The following is a 6000-nucleotide window of genomic DNA, read 5'->3' on the forward strand; positions in this document are numbered from 1 at the left end:
AATTCGTAAACCTTTCATTGATATCCTACAAATCAACACATAAAAGAAAGGTTTTGTGGTTGAAGTTTAATGAAGGCTTACCTTAATCAAGCCCTAGATTAAGGAATTAATTGTAAATGAGTAATGTACATGTAAATGACTAAAAGATAAGATAAATGTTGGGACCCACCTTGCTTGAAGCCCTTTTTAGTAAGGATTTTATATGTAAATGTATTGTTGATTTTGAACTAGGAATGTAGGGTATATCCACACTTTGCATCAGATCTACCATAATCCCATCATGGTTCCATGGATATCAAAGTGCATCAATGAAGAAGATGGTGAATGCTTCAATGTGGATCTCCTCCCTTGATGGCTAATAATAAGATAGATCTTGAAGAGGAGAATGCTCACAAAATATCCTTCAGTGCTAGATAGAAATTTCCTTGCTTAAATGCTTGAAAATCTTGAATACTTGAATTCCTTGAACGCAAAAGTCATAAATCTTCACTTAAGAGAAAGAGCTTGGATTACTTGAGAGTATGAATGAATGAGATATGAAAATGAAGCCTCCAAGTCTTCTTATATATGAGATTTCATAATGTTACATAAGTAAACCTGGTCCTAGAGATTAGGTTTGGGAAGCCACAGAAAGAGAGGGCAGATACCAGAAGGAATAGGGTGGAAAGAAGAAGAAGACAAGAGAAAAGGAAGTCGAGCATAGACACATCTATGGTTCAAAGAAGGAATTATGAAGAGGGATATAAAAGGTTTTAAAAGCCAAGTGCGTCCATTTTAAGATAGTACACTCTTACCAATTATTTGATCCAAAATATGCTTTATCTTTTCAGTCTACTTCTTAGGATAATCATTTGGTATTGTTGATTCATCATTAGATTCATGACACTTGTACAAATTATAAACATTGAATATAGAAGATATATCCATGTCCCCAAGTAACTAAACTTCATAAGCATTACCGCTGTCAAAATTCTTCGAGATTCTACAAGGACCAAACTTCTTTATTTTCATCTTACTATATGTGCCAACAATAAATCTTCCTTTCTTCAAATGAACCCCCACCTCATCACCAACCTCAAAAATCATAGGTCTTCTAGACTTATCTACATTCTCCTTGTATTTTGGATTACTCTATTCCAACTTATGTTTCACTTCCTCTACAAAGTATTCATAAATTCAAAAAATTCATCAGCTTCAACACTTCTCTTCTCTTCACCAACAATATCCCTCAAATATGATATACCTTTAGGCTGCATTCTAGTAACAATCTCAAAAGGTGTCTTTCCAATACTCTTTTTCACAAATTATTATATGCAAAGTCATCTTGTGCCAATAATAAATCCCAGTTACTCAATTTTTCTCCGACTAAAAATCTCAACAAATTACCTAAGCTTTTGTTAACAACCTTTGTTTGCTGATCAGTTTGTGGATCAAATCTAGAACTGAACCTCAACTCGGTATCTAGATTCTTCCACAAAGTCTTCTAGAAATAACCAACAAACTTAATGTCTCTATCAGGTATAATACTCCTTGGTAATCCATGCAATCTAACAACCTCTTTAAAGAAAAGCTCAACAACATGCACTGCATCAGATGTCTACTTACATGGTATGAAATGTGCCATTTTACAAAATCTATCAATAAAAACATATGCAAAATCATGTCCTCTTGCGGTCGATAAGCCGAGAACAAAATAAAAACTAATATCACTCAAAGGTTTCTCAAGTACTAAAATAGGTGTATACAATCCAAAATTCTAACGTGTTGCTTTTGCAACTTGACAAACTCCACAACTCCTTACAAACTTTTGAACATCCTTATACAACTATAGCCAATAATACTTCTCCTTCAGAAAAGTCAAATTTTTATCAATACTAAAATGTCCAGCCAATCCACCACTATGTTTCTCCTTAATCAAATTATCTCTCATAGATCCTCTTGGTATACACAAATGAAATTATTTGAACAACATATCATCTTGAATGAAATAATTGCCATACTTACTTAGTTGATCAAATATTGGTGCTCTACACTCTCTCCATGCCTCAAAAAAAAATAGAGTCAGACACATACAAATCCTTCATCTCATCAAAGCCAAAAATTTCAACCTTCATCTTGGTTATCAAAGATCTTCTTCTCCTCAATGCATCTACAACTCGATTAGATAGTCCACTCTTGTGTTTGATTACAAATGTAAAAATTTGCAAATACTCAACCCACTTCATATGTCTCTTATTAAACTTATGTTGACTTCCCAAATAATATAAAGCCTTATGATCATTATACAACATAAATTCCTTGGGAATAAAATAATGTCTCCACTTCTTCAAAACTTTAGCAATAGCATAGAACTCTTGATCATACACAAAATTCTTTATTTTCACAGTATTCAATTTCTCACTAGAGAAAGCAATGGGTTTACCTTCTTGACTCAACACAACTTCAATTGCACTGCCACTTACATCACATTGAACTAAGTGAAATAATATATTAAAATCAAGCAAAGCAACACAAGTAATTCAACAACCATTTGTTTCAAAGACTCAAAACTCTTATTAGCTCCATGTATCCACTTGAAATCCTTTTTATCTCCTCTCATTGTCTCAGTCGCAGCATTACAAGTAGAATTGGAATTCTCGATGGACTTTCTGTAGAAACTAGCTAAACCATGGAATGATCTTACCTCACTCATATTCTCATGTATAGGCCACTCAAGAATTGTTTTAACCTTCTTAAGACCCTTCTCGAAACCATCATCTGAAATTACAAATCCTAAATACACAAATCTCCTCCTTAATTAATAAACACTTCTTCAAGTTAATCAACGACTTCTCCTCTTTCAATCTTTGTAACACTTTCCTAATATGCCCAAGATGTTCTTCCTTAGTCTTACTGAATATCATAATATCATCAATGTGCTTAATCAAAAACTTACCCAAGAATTTACGTATGACTTTTATTCATCAATCTCATAAAAGTACTAAGTGCATTAGTCAAACCAAAAGGCATAACTAACCATTCATACAAACTTTTTTTTATCTTGAAAGTGGTCTTCCACTCATCTCCTTCTCTGATTCTGATATGATGATGGTCACTCTTCAAATCAATTTTGGAAAATTACTTTGCTCCACTCATACAATCCATTATATCATACATCTTAGGCATAGGAATTCTATACTTCACTATGATTTTATTAATAGTTCTAGAATTAGTACACATTCTCCACTCACCATTCTTTTTAGGTTCTAATACAATAGGTACAAAAAAAGGGCTAAAACTTTCTTTGACCAAACCTTTTTGCAACAATTCTTGCATGTGTATGTGAAGTTCTTCATTCTCGGTAGGAGTTAATCTATAGGGTGCTTTATTCGGAAAACTAGTTCCTAGATTCAGGTCCATATAGTGAATTATACTATGAACTAGTGGTAAACCATTAGGTACATTCTCAAAAATAATTTCCTAATACTTAGTAAATAATTGCCCAACTTTAGCTAGAACTCGATCAACACTAATAACACTCGATTTACTAGGAATCATAACAAAACAAATTTTATCCTTCTTCATATCTTTTACAAACTAATTTTCGTTCATCATTTACAATATTACAATTAACCTCATATTGACTCTCAATCAAAGGTAACAACACTTTCCTCCTTCTAATCACCCAAAGAATATATTGATTCAATCTTCCGTCATGCATAGCATGTATATCATATTGCCAAGGTCTACCCAACATAATATGATGATAATCCATAGGCATAATATCACACAAGACTATTGGAAATGTAAGAGAAGTAACTAAGAGGGGAGGGGTGAATCAGTTACCACAAAAAAAAAAAAATCCTTGTACCTTAGATGTCAAAACAAACTTCCACAGATCATGCAATACTAACTAGCTTGGTTAACATTAGAATTTTACTATCACTCAGTAAACAAATCAATCTTAAGATTATTAATCTATTTTAACCTTTAGTAACTTATTTTCAAAAACATAAAGCATAAGAAAATAGCATGAACACAGATGACACCAAGATTTATCATGGAAACTCAATTTGGGGTAAATTACGTTGCAACTAGTCACAATAATTTTCACTCTTCTGAAGTGAGCCCTATTAGGAGCCAACCCTGTTAAAGGTTACAAAATATATTGTTAAGTATGACACTATTAGAGGATTTAGATCACCATGTTAGGAGTGACCTAGTTAGAGGTCTTTAAACACTTCAATCTTGAAATGTCACCTTGTTAGAGGATTTACAGTGTGACTATTAAGTCAATTCTATTAAAAGATTTATTGTCTGCTACAATGGTTTGAAAGTAACAACAATTTCACCTAATTTATGAAGCAACTTTCTTTGCAGATTTAGATCTCTTTTCTGGCTTGACCTCTGGATCCTTCCTGATCAGATGTTCTTTGCAGCTTGTCCTCCACAATTTCCTACTTTGCCTTTTCTTTGCTCACATATCCATCTTATTTCATTTCTCACTTTTTCACTTTTTATCCTCACAAATTGACCTTTCTCATATATAATAAGCTAGGAAAATTTGGCTTTAATGCCCTTTCAAAACATCAATAAACATCCAAATAGTCAGCCTCAGTTAATCAAATATTTGACAAATGCATTATGTTGTCACTTGGTCAATACTAGGATTGAATGCTCGGTTGACACTTTGACTCCTTCGATGCCTGACCACTCAGTCAATATTGCACTTCTTTTGATGCTCAACCACTCAGTCGATACTGCAAGTAGGAATCCTTTTATTTAACCATCTTCTTAGTTAATAGTAGAAAGTCTTCTTTATCCGACTACTCAGTTAATACTGAGATATACAAGATTAATACTGAAAACTCTACATTGCTCAGTTAATATTGACATTTGTGTAAACCTAAACGACAATATACAATTGAAGATTTTTTTCCAACAAACTCTCACTATGGCATTGATGGCAACACAACATGTCAACGTATATTAATAGAAGTATGAGCAGTCGAATAATACCCCTAGTTTCATTCTAATTCTCATCCATACCAACTCCCTTTGAGATTATGCTTGGATTTGTCTCTGTTGCTTTCCTATCAATATTATGTTGTAATTTTCTCCCTCTTAGCTATACATCCCATTATCTGAATATCAAGACTTTCCCTCTTTCTCATTGATACTGAATTTTCTTCAATCTTCCAAGTTGACACTAATTCGACACATTATCCCTCATTGACATCAATTTCCAAAGGATACAAACTTTGAAGTTTCAATGTACCTTTATACTAATTCATATGGAATATGCTTTGTATTAAACTGAATCAACTTGATTGATCTTTAATGGAGCTTGGTTGTGTGTGCTAGAAAATGTGACCTACAAGAAGCATGGGTTAACAAACAAACACTAGTTTGAAATCTTAAAATTGCATCAAAGACTTACCAAAATGAAAAGAACAAAATACCAACTAATGCTTGCTTGGGTTTTGCAAACCTAAGCAACCAACAAATCCAACCTTCCATCCACCTCTACAGTTCAACAAGGACACCCATGAGAGGCCTTGTTGGTGTGTTAAGATGGGGGGGGGGGGTGTTTGATGTGCTCTCCCAAACACAACAATAAATGAATCTCTTGAGTGAGTGAGTGCAAGTGTGTATGCAAGTAAGGTATGAATCTAAACTAAATGAGATGAAGAACACCTCAAGAAATGGCTATGGAGAGAGCCATTCTTGAAGGCATTCAAAGGTGAAGATGATATGTAATGCAAGAACAAACTAAATATGCAAACTATGATGAGAATGTAAGCTAAAATGAAGCTACAAATGCATGTAGAAACTAGATTAACAATGCATAATGTAAACTAAATCAGCTACCAAATTGTTACTATGAACCTACAAAATCACTATGAGACTCTATCAATGTAAGCTCAAACTACCATGAAAGCTCAAACTATGAATGCAAACTCAAATCTCAAACCAACATGGTAACAATGCAAATAATGGGAGATGCAAATGCTTGAGACA

Source organism: Cupressus sempervirens, chromosome 3 (genome assembly GCF_028749045.1).
Source record: "Cupressus sempervirens isolate cs-2001-9-10 chromosome 3, ASM2874904v1, whole genome shotgun sequence".
Classification (NCBI taxonomy): Eukaryota; Viridiplantae; Streptophyta; class Pinopsida; order Cupressales; family Cupressaceae; genus Cupressus; species Cupressus sempervirens.